The 14,938-nt window shown below is 38.2% G+C and overlaps 1 protein-coding gene across 2 annotated transcripts in view; it reads left to right on the top strand.

Annotated features, from left to right (window-relative positions):
• Nucleotides 1-14,938, top strand: part of lingo2 (leucine rich repeat and Ig domain containing 2) — a 205,413-nt gene that overhangs the window by 83,068 nt on the left and 107,407 nt on the right. For both annotated transcript variants that reach the window (XM_077532699.1, XM_077532698.1), the window contains exon 3: nucleotides 8,219-8,323. The gene's annotated coding sequence lies outside the window, so the exon portion shown is untranslated. The remainder of the gene's footprint in view (nucleotides 1-8,218; nucleotides 8,324-14,938) is intronic.

The following is a 14,938-nucleotide window of genomic DNA, read 5'->3' as shown; positions in this document are numbered from 1 at the left end:
TATTGACTTTGTTTTGAAAATTTATCAAGTAAAAAGTACAGATACTGCTGTTAAAATATAACGGACACAAGTAAAAAGTAGTCTAAAAAAAATACTTAGGAACCATTCGAGCAGAATGATGTGGATTCTAAATCTTGCCTTGCTGTTGGTGAAAGGGGCATGACGCAATTTAAGACTCAAATTGAAGTGCTAAAATAACCATATTTTTCACTTGCACATGTTTTAAGAATTGTATAATGGACAGGAAGCACTACTGTGGCACATTGACTGTTGCCCCTATTTTGCTGTAAAGTGAAATAATGTTGGCGCGGTCGGGCCGGAAACTTTAACTTTTGCTCTTAGCATGACGTCATGCTCATGATACTGGCTGTGCGCGTCGCTGGCGTCCATTCCGCGTTTCGCCACAGGGGTCGCAAATGTGCAAAATGCTGCGTCATGGGCCTTTAATATGCTTAACGATAAATAAAGTAAAATACTTAATAATTCAAACACTTACGATATGAATATAATACCATTTCAAGATAGCACAGTTCTCTCTAGTCACACTGAGGCATATCTTAACCTGTAGTAGAGTACTATTTCAAAACAGAATTGGTAAAAATGCTAACATACAACAAGCGCGCATAGGAAATTAAAATGGCGGTCTAGTGTGTGTTACTTAGATCCCATGGATGCAGTGTCAACGTGTCCTTGAGCAAAACATTAGCCGCGCTAAATGTTCAGGACGAGCTACTTGACGATCGTTTCTTAGTGTCTTTCATTAAAAGCAATCAGACGCGACCCTGAGGGCTAACAATATGATTGTGTTTAATCAGCCATCCAGCTCACTCAGCTATTGCTTTATTGATCGCCCATGTGAATTATGACATTGACTCGCCTCTGCATTTACGAAACATCCTTTTATTACAATCTTTAGCCTTTATTCTATTCACATCCTCTACTCGAATAATATATCAAGAATACCACTACCACTACTACTCCTATTTCTACTACAAACTAATACTGTACTACTACCACTACCACAGGACTACTGCAAGGCAAGCACATAATAATGGTCATTACTACTATCACTAGTGCTAGTACGACCACGACTACCACCATAACTACCAAAACCACTACCATTGCTATCACCACACTCTGTTACTACTACTACTACTACAACTACTACTACTACCACTACTAGTACTACTAGTACCATCAACCCCACCACTACCCCTTTCACAACCAACACTACTCTGACTACTACCATCAAAAATGTTACTATCACTGGACTGTCACTACCTCATCTACAACATTGTCACAGAAATGAATAATTACCTACTATTGCTAACTTGCTGAAACAGCGTGCATCAAATGTCTGTGATATTACATTTTTAGATTAGTTGCAAGCACGAAGGGAACAGAAACACACAATGCTTATTCTGCTGACATACATACAGGAGATATATATTTTTGCTTTCTATTGTGTTATAAGGAGGAGAAGGTCAGGTCAGAGATCCACAGGGCCGCTCACTTAGGGCGACTGCTGGTGCCCTTTCAGCAATTACACTCCATGTCTTATTTATTCTCACGGGAGTTCCTCTAGCTGTGGTCTGGACTGGACTCGGAGCACAAGCTAGACATTTGTGGAGGACTGAGTCAGAAAGTCATACTGTTTACCACGTTAACCCCACCATTTGTTGTTTGCACGATTATTGTTTGAATTAGAATTGTTTTTCATTTTTCACATTCAGTTTTCCTTATGCATGAAACATGCTCTGTAAATTGAAACTGATTGATTGATACTGAAAGGTATTTATTATGTTTTCCTTATTGTTTTATTTCCCCAAAACTCACAATGTAGCACATGTAAGGTTATTTTAAGGGTCAGAAAAATGGCCTCACCCCCAAAAGTTGCCAGTGGCACCTCTTGTTTAAAAAAAACAAAAAAAACAACAACAAAAAACACAAAAAACAAACTTCTAATGCCTGGTTCACCAATCAACACCAGAATTAGTGGACAGTTGTTGTAACAAGACACTTGAAAATGTGTCCAGGTCCCATGCTCTGAGTTAAACACAAACATGTCCAATTTGGGGGAATTCTGTGGTATATTGGTGGACTCCTACTAGGGAACTGCACCAAATGAACCCCAATCAGAAGCAAGTATCCTCACTTAGACAAGACAGGCAACACATATTCTCAAGTTTTTCTGTCTATGCTGTTTCATGTTGGCCAAGCAATGTGTCAGAGTTTAATGATACATTTAAGGGTTTAGGCTAACACGAAGTGAAAATATATGGATTCTAAATGAGACAATTGAAAGCCCCAGTCCACACACTGTCTTGTCCACCTTTTCTACAGACAACAAGGCACTCTAAAGCGGCCACGGCGGTGGACTATCCCATAGGAAGATGTATTTTCAGGGTGTAGGTACCGCTAGCTAGCTAGCTAAATACTTGTTATAAATGTGTCGGATAACTACGAATGAACATGAAGGCCCACACCATACTCGGGAAAAAATAAAAAAATAAATCTTGCATGGCATGCAACATAACTGCAAAGAGGTGGGGTAGACCCAGTGTTGGTAATTTTGCAGCGAGTTGACCTGGAAGAAGGAGGTCTGCGTTGCTATGGGAGTGGTCACAACCGACTTGGATAATGGCCAATCGAAGTGGCTCTTCTAATTCCCTTTAAATGCAACACATTGTGCACTAGAGTCTAGACCCAGCGGACGTGTGCACTTGGAGACTGCCCCCACCCCCCACATGTTCATATGAATTTACTTTACAGGGTATTAAACAATATATAGGATTAGTCCAGGTGTACCTAATGAAGTGACCACTGTGGCTTTGTGCTTTGGCCGCAAACCGCCAGTGTTGCAGATTTGTTTTGAGCTTCACAGCGGGGCTATATTATTAATCTTGCCATTCCCCTATTTCTTTGACTTTGTCATTATTTCCGTAGCTCTAATTTTCGATGGGTGCCGGCATTTCTTTTATTGTCTGTCATCTCTTTCTTGTCGCCTTCTTTAACTTTTTTTTTTCTCCGTTTCCCCTTAGTGTTTTATCCAAACTTTACACCGCCGCCTGCGAGGAAAAGTTTGTCCCGACTCGTCTCTGACATTTACGCGACCTTTTGAACCAAATTCCCCCTATCCTCTCCTTACCCTCTCTGTTGTCTTCTCCTCTTTTTTTTGTTCTTCTTTTGCGTATGAAACACAAGGCGCCAAGTGTTGAATTAGCTTCTTGTCTAGTCTGTTTGAAGAGACACAGATAAAGAAAAGGAAATCACTGAGGGCCTTTTAATTCTTTTCATAAAGTCTCTCCAGTGCTAGAGGGCTTAGTTCATATCATGCTAAATTCATGTACCAGTGCATATCTGTTGTCCTTGGCAACCAGCTGAAGCTAATAGCATGTTGCAGCATAATCACTGTAGTGGTACAGTGCTAATTATCTTGAGTGTTAGGTGATATAATCTTCGGAGCTATTGCACTCCACCCATCTTTTCTTATTGAATTCAAAGCACACAAGGTCTACAGTGGCTGCATTTCAGTATAGGTTCTTCTTGGCTTGTCTTCAGGACTGAGAGTTTTTAGTTTGTCGATCTGTTGTGGAGTGTAACGATGCGATAGAAAGCTCACGGTTGGGTACGTATCTTTGGATTGATCCACAGTTCAGGTCACATTGGGTATAGTACAAAATGCAAGACAAACGTGCCTTTTTTTCTGTCAAAAATTTAAAGGGCTAGTCTGCCGGTTTCACTCAGGAAAATGCACTTTTTAAATACAGGATTTAAACAAACAAACTACTTCTCAATTTACAAATCCGGGCTTCTCTTAATTTCTGGGGGTGATTTTGTCCTACAACCGTGCGTGCTTTCAAATTGCCGCGGGAGTGACGTCACGCAGCCGACAAATTCGCCCGGCCCCGTTTGCGACACTCCAACCCCATTCTGCGATTGGCTGGAGGGGTGTAAACACTGTCTTTCCACAGAAACTTCCCGCTGTTTATAAAACAAACACAAAATGGCAAAATTCAGGCTTTGGGGGATAGGACAAAATCACCCCCAGAAATTAAGAGAAGCCCACATCTGTAAATTGAGAAGTAGTTTGTTTGTTTAAATCCTGTATTTAAAAAGTGCATTTTCCTGAGTCAAACCGGCAGACTGGGCCTTTAAAGTGACATGAAAAATTTGATGATGATGAAATGAAATTATTATTATTATTATTATTATTATTATTATTATTATTTTAGGAAAGTGCAACTTTAATGGTTTATCTACTTTTTAGCGAAGTGAAAGATCATTACTGTGTCATCCTTTTTGAAAAGTGCAACAATAGCTTCTCATCATCAGAAATATTTACAGAAAATACAACCATAGTTGAGTTTCTTAAAAAAAAAAAAAAAAAAAAAAAAGCAACAACAACTTAAGGTATATGTATAAAGGTAAAAGATTGAGTAATTCACAACTTACATCATTTTCTTTAAGTGTAACATCACTAGCTTCATTTTTAGGAATGTCAATCAATAGTTTATTTTTGGAGAGTGCAATACAACATCAGTTGTTGTGTCTGCTTTTTAGGAAAGGTTCTCACAATGGTTTGCCTATTCATTAGGGAGTAGCTGCACTGTTTGTGTACGGCATCAGCATGTGGCTGGAGTGCGAGGCAGCTACACTAACTGTACCCTAACGAAATGCTCCATACCAAACTACTATCCATGATTACACTGGAGCACGTTATGAACTCCTGGCATAGTAGCTCCAGAACCGGGCCATAAATCACATCACAACATGTAAAGTCTGCAAAAGGGATGCTGCAAGAATGAAACCCTCTCCAAAATCTACAGTATTCTCTTTCAGTGTCACGAATCAAGTGGAACTCTCTGCCACCACATGGCACCTGTTCTGGGAAAAAAAAAAAAAGAAAAAAGAAAAGTGTTCCCTTGAAGGACACGGTGAAGTGACTTGAGCCTTGTCGACAGCCGTGCAGGTCTTTTGTTTCCCCAGTGAGGAACCTCGCTAGATGGAATTGATCCGACTTCACGTCCCCGCCATTTATCTCCGGCCACTCCCGTTTGATCTGCGGCTGTCAGATTGAGAAATGAACCGGCTCACAAACCTTGCACATGGACAAATTCCGGCCACCCCCCAAAAAAATCAATTTTGGACACGCTAGGAGGACATAAAAATAAATCTCGTTAAACACAACATCAAACATTAACATATAACTTGATAAAATTTGGACTTCATGTTGCAATTCTGTTGATGCCACGTTGTTAAATATTGTGTGAAATCATCAATATTATTTTCTCCTAACATTTCTTATATTCTATAAAACCATTTTCCTCATAAAACTAACATTTTGTGTCTGAAAAAAAAAAAAATTTCTTCTTGTCAATATTAGACCAACTATAATACACATATTTAAACAATCATTTTAATACTGTACATTTAAAAGAAATGCCTTTGTATCAGCTTCTCATATATAACTTATATGATCCAATGAATTAAATCTCAATTTAAATTAATTATTTGTACATATTAAGTATATTTCCATAATAGTTTAGCATTTTTGGCTTGTTTTGTTTTTTTGTTTTTTTTTCCAATACTATGTGTTTTTTCAGCATTTTTTTTTTAATTTTTTTATTTTGTTTGTATGAGGGGTGTGTAATTGCATGTGTTTTAGATTGCTTTTTTTCAAATGTTTTTTCATTTTATTTTAATGGTGCGGGGGTTTAAATTCTTTTTTTTTTAATCAAATCAAATAGAGAGAATAAAATTAATTTGAAAAAAAAACAAATGAAAAAAATTGTGAAGGTAAATTAGTATATGATTAAATGATAATAAAGTACTATGAATACAAATCAGAATAAATTATTGTTTACTCGTATTTAATTGTATTATTTTGGAATGACTTTTGCTTTTTGGGAAAATACATGGATTGAAAAAAAAAAACAAATCACAAAAATATTAAAATGCCACTCCACCAATTATATTAGAACATCAAATAAAAGAAAATACAATTAAATGCATTAATGCAAATATGAACCGAAATACAATTTACTGTCATACCCCCTAAAAAATAAAAAAATAAAAAAATAAAACTATAAAATTGCCTAAATAAATAAATAAGACAGAAATGGAATTATAAACTAAATACACGAAGTAGCAGCTAAGCCTTCTCATGCCAATTTCACAGGCTTGTACTCTGATCCTGTTGACCGTGTGTTTCTCTACCTGAGCCATTTATGAGACCCACATTCCAATCCTCCGGGAGCCTCATTAAGCCTTTTCTTCAATTAAGCCTCCTCGCAAATTGCCGCGTGGCGCTCAAATCACTCCTGGCGGTGGATCAGCAGCTGCCCTTGTAAAGCACCACGCAGAAGAAGATTGTGTCGATTATGTGCAATTCTTGGATTAATTGTGACTTAAAGCAATTGAGGGAAAAAAGGGGAGCGCTAAATAGCTGCAACCGGCAGATGTGTTGTTGATTCAACCAAACATTGCATATAGGCTGCAACATTTTCTTTTCAGGAGAATGCTAAATCAATATCTCAACATCAGTAGTCGTCTTTTTAGAGCAAAACAATAGATGAACAATGCACAAAAGTACAACACTAAAAAGTTTGAACATCCCTCACCAAATATTTAACAATAACTCCAATCTTTTGTAAGCGCATTGTCAACAGTGTGTCTTCATTTTTTTGGAAACAAAGGACACACGCAGCAGTAACGGTAACCATGAAGACAAGTGACACTATTAAATACATTGACCCATGATCATTTTTGTGGGACATGTTTTTTTTTTTCTCCTTTTTCCATCTAGTCACACTGAGACTTAACATAACCCAGTTTTTGACAGCCATCAAGGTGTTTGCGCCCAAGTCCCCCAGACATAATCAATAAGGGCATTGACAAGTTTGCAGATGATAATCTCTGAGGCGTCAAAGGCAGGGAGGGACGAACAGCTAAGGCGGCAGGGACACGTCAAAATTTTATTTTCTAGGAGTGTTGTCAGCCTTCATCAATCATGTGTTGTTAATATCTTGAATATGTGGACTTTTTGACTCTTTTCAAAACATCCTGTTTGGCACCGGCCAAAAATGACCTGATTTAAACTTGCTTCAAAAAATGGAGGCCACTTTATATAGTTTTTATTACACAGCAAAAGTTCAGCAATCAGTTACAGGAAGTTGCCAAGCTAAATCTAACAGGAGGCATTCTGCCAGTCAATTTGACCTATGACCTTTGTTGTACCAAGGAAGCAAATATAAAAAAAATAGGTCAACCATAAAAATAACCATTACTAGAAATTTGAAAAAGTCAATGCATCTATTTGACTCGAAACATAGCTGGATTGTTAAATATGCAACGGGTCAATTTGACCCATGACTTTTTTTTTTTTTTTTCGTGTACCAAAGAAACAAACGTGAGAGGCGAATTAAGAGCAAAGTTCAGCAGTAGTCAAGTTAAACTTTGAATGGGTTAATGGTGGTAATTAGTGTTGTTCCGATACCGATACTGATATCGGCAAAGGCGCCGCTACTGCATTAAAACAGTGGTATCAGTATCGGTGACTACTCACAAGTAACCGATACCATTAATTCCAATGCTAATGTGCGATTTTGGATGCAGCATCTTGTGTCTTGCTCGTGCACGACATTCACTGATATGTGACATGTTCACTGCATGCCGATCTAAGACATCCTATTGCCCCTTACATGCTCTGAACCAATGACATGACAGCTTTTTCATGTTGAGGAAAAAAAAAAAACTTAGGTATCGGTATGGTATCAGTATCGGCCGATACTGCAAAGCTGGGTATCGGAATCGGTATCGGGGGACAAAAAACGGTATTGGAACAACACTCGTGATAACGTGGTCAATTTTACCTGCAACAAAAGGTTAGTCTTACAGCTTGTCAGTTTACTCATGAACATTTTTGGGTGGATCAGAGAAGAAAAAAATGTAACAGGAGAGTTAAGGGCAAAGAAAAATCCCACTTGCTTGTCATCCCACGTTGCAAGGGTGGCACAACGAGCCGACGCGGTTTTGCCGTTTAGGCGGAAAAATGAACAAGTGGGCCATGCGAGGACGGCACGTTTGTCTCCCGCTCTCGCTCGGACTGACATTTCTTCCAGGATTGTTTTATTCCGGATGGCGGCGCATTTGCGGCGGTCCAAGTGGGCGAGCTCACTCGCCACGTCACCTCTCATTTGTTTCTTCTGCTTTTCAGCCCGCGGTCAGGAACCTGAAAAGGAGCGTCCCACGCAAGCCCAGGTCTCGGATCGACGTCTTTATAACGCTTGACGAGAACTTCCGACGTCGGGAAGCCTGGCAGGTACGACGAGACGCGGTTGCCATTTTGTGGTTTCTCGTCGTGTGACTCATTCACAAGAAGCTCAAGTTCAATCTGTTGATATGATAATGACATCAAAGTGCACAGCCAACAATTACATTCATGAAGGGTTTCAAGGTAGGGTTACAGGTCCATTTTAGGATTTCCGTCCGTCAGTGTGTGGCAGGGGTGCAAAATGTGCCTGCTTGGCACTGAGACAGAAGCTAACCTAGTCGCCTGTTTGAGCGGTGCATACAAGTGTGGAACTAAAACGACTGTAAAACTACCGTATCAAACTCATCACACTAATTGAAGCACTTCCACATCTGATTTTTTTGCCACGTAACAACTCCCACATAATACATCCAATTTACACTGTTCAAATTTCAACTAGCTTAAAAAATTCACGCCTTCCGGGGTTATTAGGGATGTAACGATATCCAAACATCACGATACGATATCACGATATGAAGCTCACGATACGATAATTATCACAATATTGTGTGGGCGTTGGCGATATTTAAAAAAGATCACAATATTGTAAAAATGAGAAGTCATACTAAAAAAAACACACACAATATTTTGCTTTTGTACATAACAGTAATAAATAAATAAATCACCAATCTCTAATAACAATAGTGAGGCACTTACTTGCTAATGCAAGCACACATTGATCGCTTCACAAGCAAATTAGGTTCCCCTTCATCTGACAATTAGAAGGCCAAAACATTCCAAATGAAAATTAAATGCACTAATAAACTAGCAACTAGAGGGTGCTAGAACTGCACAAATGGAAATCAACCTGACTTTTTTTTTTAACAGATGTGTTCCTTTTAAATATTGTGAACACAACAACGACGATATTGTGGCAGTTTCAATATCACAATATTACGATATTGCCCTTATCGTGAATCCCTAATATATATCGTCTGATTCCACATTAGTTACAGTATTTGCACAATTTAACTTGTAATATCAACTTTTCTCCATTCGTTTTCAATGGGACAGACGTTGAACTTTTTCTCAGTATCACTTTCCACGGCCACTTCCATACATATAACTTATCATCATTACCAGGTGTTTGATACTGCTTGGTGGCACAGTTGGTAAAGTGCATTGTCCAGTAACCAGGAGGTCATAATTTCATAATTTATCTCTCAATTTACTTCATAAGCATTCCACGTGCTTTCAAATCTTAGCATTCAGCTTTTGGCATTCAGCTTTCAGCATTTCCACGCAATTTCTCTAGAAATTGCACTTAGTCTAGTATGGATGTGATATTGATGCTGACTTGGCATCGATATTGCCGATATTTTGATTGATCATGTTTAGGGTTTAAAAATAAGTTTTTCAGCCCTGTGTGAGGGTTCCAAACAAGAGTCACATTTCCAGAGTAGTGACTGATGCACAACCTTGACACCGAGACGTATATAAATGTAGAAAAGATTTTTTTTTTTTAATAGCTTCCCCTGCTTTGTTATCACACCAGTAAAACCAGTATTAACCAAACGTAGTACTCATGTGTAATAACTGGACGTTTCAAATCACTTTAATCTATCCTAATAGCTTTTTTATTTGCAACAAATCCCTCATGAGATTTTCCTTTCTTTCTTTTTTTTTTTTTCCCCTCTAATGCCGCCTTTGGCATAAACAGTGCGACTGGAAATAGGACTCAGTGACTCACAGATTAGTTTGATGCTCAGAATGCTAACTTGGAACGCTCAAATGGGGACAGAAAGGAAGGGAATAACAGCGGCGACATACACAATCTGCGCTAGGGAGACACAACATTAGGTACGCCGAGCAAATATGGATAAAAAAAAAAAAAAAAAAAACATCACCATAATTTGGATTGGTCTTGAAATCACGATTAATAAGATGATTATTCACTGATTTCAACTACTAAAACTCATCTATTCAATCTGCCATCATATTCGATTTCCAGGTAAGGCATAGTGGTTTTAAGAGTTTGAAAAAAAAATGTTAGGGCGCATTAACGTGACTCATAAAGGATCAATAAACACATTTTTGTTGAAAGTTATCCAAACACACACACGGCTATGCACGCACGCAAACATGCACAAAAAGCTCATCCAAAGGCCTTCGTCACCCTGCTCACTGCCGTTATCGTCACGCCAACGGATGTTCTCGCACCTGGCAAAGCTGTTCTCTTCTGTCAAGGCCACGTTTGAGTCACGCACACAAAACATGTCCAGGTTGCTCATGCTCATATAAAGGCAAATTTTACACACACGGATGATCTCATCAATCATGACATGATGATCGCATTTTACACTGTGAACGGATGCTTACACGTGCAGCAATATTTGCTGTTATTCATTGTTAACTCATTCAAACCCAAAAACGTGTAAATATGTTTTTAATGCTTTGTCCTTCACTCCCAAAGACGTATTCATACGTTTTTTTTAAATGCAAGACCACATAGAAAGCTTTGATGCAACTTCTGACATGAAGAGGTGCCTTAAAGCAATGGTAGAGTGATTACAAAAAATGACCAGCGGGTGGCAGCAGAGTTTAAGTGATCCGCCAGGGCCATGTTGCAACAAGCTCTTTTTGGCAGTGTTTTCACCAGGAATGTGAATACTGATGAAACCTTCCTATATTCTAATGGTCATTGCTGCAAAATGGAAACAGATACATATGTACTTTTTTTTCTAATGGAAGAAGAGATTCTAATCTTTCTTTTGGCATGTTCCATGTTTTTATAGCAATAGAAGATACTATTTTGTGGGCCTTGCAAAATCAGTCAAAATCCAGTAAAACAGTGAGATTGAAGGCGGTTGCTTCAGTCAAAATGGTTGGGAGTGAATGAGTTAAAAAAAAACAAGAAAAAAATGTTCTATATGCTCTTTAAAAGTATATTTTGAATGTTCTTTGAACTAACGCTTCTTTATGCTTTATTTTTTTATTTTTTTAACCATTCTGTTATTAATACTCTCTTTTTAAACATTCACTTTGAACTTCCTCATTAAGGTTGGTCTTTGAATGTACTATATAATATGTTTGTACGATTCGAAAATACAATTGGAACTCGCCCTTGCTTCTCTCGCGTAAAAAAACAGGAAATGCGCGTGTGCCACGGCGTTGCTCTCTGCGTTGCAGATGACAGGTGACGGCAAAATATGATTATTTTAACACTCAAATTTGAGTCTAATCTTGCGTCGTGTACCTTTAAGCTATGGTTGCTTGTTTAATTTCATTTTTAAATCATTCTGTTTTCCATATGTCTCTGAAATGATGTTCCAGAGTCTTTAAACTGGCTGTAAAAAAGAAAAAGAAAAAAAAAAGACTGTAAATACCTAACTTCGCCTGTAGGTAAAGATGCAATTTTTGAGTCACGCTTTCTTCCGTGTGTATATCGAAAATGTAAGATCCCTGTTGGTAAGATATATGTGCGGATTATCTGTGACCACCATATTTCTTTTTGATATTGCGCCTTTCCGGCTGTGTTTATATCGAGGAGGAAAAAAAAAAAAAAAAAAAGGCTTTTATCTGGCGCACAGGGAGAAGATTAAGAGCCAGGTGAAACGAGATTTGTGTCATTTGCCACAGGAAGTGTCCAGGAAAACACCGGACCCCCAGCGCTGGATGTCGTTTTTGGGGCAGGTAGGGGGAGGAGGGCCATTACCGCAGAGATGAACATAATAATGTCTCCCAGAGTGCGCTGAAAGCTTTATTGATAGCTGTGATTCAAAACGGACAGGGCCACATGGAGCGCTTATGAAAACAGAGTGGATCTACTGTATGCTGCATCGATTCCATATAATTTGCTGCCGTAAAATAAAAGACGGGGAAAAGTCCCAAATGTGTATATTTGCTGAAGGCAAAATTATGCTTTATTGTGTCAAAATACACAATTCAAAAATACCTCACAAATGAAATAAGGTGTGAAATTTAAAAAAGGAAAAAAAAAAATCATTGCTGTTTACTAAATGTAGTGGTTTTTCTCGTGGCAAACTAAATTATGCAGGTTGTTGTTAGTTCAGCATGTTAAATTGATTCGAGTGCAAAAATTCCATCTAAATTGTGTGGATGTGTGTGTGCGCATATATATATATATATATATATATATATATATATATATATATATATATATATATATATATATATATATATATATATATATATATATATATATATATATATATATATATGGACCTGGATTCCCCAACCCTGTAGCTATACAACTCACTGCAACAGTGAACCTGTTAAGAACTAATGATTTGGCATTTCAAATCAAATAGAATTGCTGTTTTTACTGATCAAAAATACAATAATGCTGATTATTCTGGAAATTATGTTTGGGTTTTTTTTTCCAATTGCACTCAATTACACTTACTCCACAGCACTTTAAAAATGTTTCTGTTTGTCTTCAGTAAAGCTCAAAATTGCTTTTTTACTCACATTCAGTCCAAACAACCACTTCAGTGCCAGATGCCCGTTTGATGTGCAACAAAACAACAACACCAATTCATGACGAGTGGACTTAAAACGGGAAGATGTCAGTGAAAAATGATGCCGCCAATTAGCTTCTCTGTGACATTTAAAAACAAGATTTCCCATCAAATAAAGAAATGGATCAGCAGCTCAAAGCAAATCAACAAAAGAATGACAGATTTTAGTGGGGAAAAAAAAGTGCTGGAGGCAAAGCTCGACTAATGATGTCTGTAATTAAAAAGGATTGTCATTGAACGCACCACGGGCTGCTCTTCCATCTGTTCATTACTGACTGAGTGGCTCGTTGAGATATTTTTACTACTAGAGTGTTTTGATGGAATCTTGTCTTAACCGAGTTAGTCTAGCCTGGTGGCAAGTTTCAAAACAGGGTCTCAACAGGGTTTTGGGAATTAGGGTTTCAAACAAGGGTTATAGTGTCAAATTAGTGTTTCAAGCCAGAATTCGGGTCTCAAAGTGATGTTTCAAGCCTGGCTTATGGACAAAAGGAGGCTTAGAAGTTAGAATAAAGGTTTAGGGTTTCACATTTTGATTGACATTGTGGTTTGGAGATTTTTTTTTTTTTTTTTCAAGGGCTTCAAGCCAGGTTTAGGGCATTCAAACATGTGCTACCGTTCCAAAGTAGGATTTATGTTTCAAATCAGGGTTTGGATGTCCAATTACTGTTTAAAAGTGGAGTTTTAAAGGGGAAGTCAGGTAAAATAAATAAATAAATAAATGCCCACAAGTCTAAATGCATTCTGATTAATTTGGAATTTGTGGAATATGAATTAAGCAGCAAAATCAACCAATTTTTATCCATAGGTGGCAGCCATTTGCCTCTTGCTGTCGACTGAAAATGAGATCACAGCATCTAAGGCAGAGGTGAACTACTCAGGTCCTTGAGGGCACCAAACTGGCATGTTTTTTTTGTTTTGTTTTTATGTTTCCCTCCTCCCATGCACCTTATTCAAAGATCAGGATCATTATCAGGCTTCTGCAGAGCTTGCTCATGAGCTGATAATATGAATCTGGTGTGTTGGTAGAAGCAAACGGGCAAAACATGCTAGATAAGTGCCCTCAAGAACCGGAGTTGGTGACCACTGGCCTCAGAAATCAGCTTGCGAATGTCACATGACCAAACCCAAAAAACAAGTGAACTGTGATTGGTCGTTACCTGAGCTCTAAAGATATCATTTTCAGTTGACTGCAAGTGGCAAAATGGCTGCCCCCAGAGATGGATAAAAATGGGTGTGGATCTGGTTGGTTAATTCATATTTCTTAAACACAATATTAAAGCAATACAAGACTTATAACTCGTTTTCCAGTATTGCTTTAGGCATTGTGTATTAAGAATAACAAGAATAATGTGTATAACAACGCTGGTATCTTATTCCCTGAATTTTCTTTTAAACCGATTAAGAATCAAAATAAGAAAATCCCTTCTTCTACCCCAAATATTGCGCCAATTCTGATCAGAGTAAAATCCTCAGCACATCAGGTTTCATGGGATTCAGTCTGGGGGAGGGGTGATGGGGGGTGGCCTCTCCTAATGCGGGCTAAAGTGTGCATAGCGCACAACAAATAGCATGGCCTAGCAGAGTAAAAATCACCCAGATTTAGCATTTTTTTTTTCAGAGAAGAGTTGAAATTAACCGTTTCACAGAATAGCTGGTTAGTTTTTCACAAGTCATGTATTCCTTTAACCAGAATATCATAGCAAAGAAAATGTTTGACTTGACTTCCAATTAAAAGAAAATAACATCTAAATACTGTATTGAAAAATATCAAATAACATCATACAAAACTAGCCGATGATCAGGAAAACTCTACTGCTGTCTTCTGGAGTCAAAATGAGGTCAGCTGTCTGAAACTCACCTTCCAGTGCAGGCATCTTATTTTTATGCATTTCAATAATTGAGTGGGGGGAAAAAAGTGCAAGTTGGGCCTTCACACGTCTCAGCTGTGGCTTTTGGCACCAAGGCAGTTGTTGGGCTGTCACACGGCGTTCTCATCACAGAGAAATCTCACCTGGCTGCACTTCAACGTCCATTGCATCGACATGGACACGACAATCAAGGTCAAAGGTAGGCTGTCAAGTAAGGGTTTCAATGCTTGAAGCCTGAGTTTGAAACTTTGGATTGAAAGCCTAACTTCAACCTC

Source organism: Festucalex cinctus, chromosome 9 (genome assembly GCF_051991245.1).
Source record: "Festucalex cinctus isolate MCC-2025b chromosome 9, RoL_Fcin_1.0, whole genome shotgun sequence".
Classification (NCBI taxonomy): Eukaryota; Metazoa; Chordata; class Actinopteri; order Syngnathiformes; family Syngnathidae; genus Festucalex; species Festucalex cinctus.
This window is presented reverse-complemented; position numbering and strand designations above follow the sequence as displayed.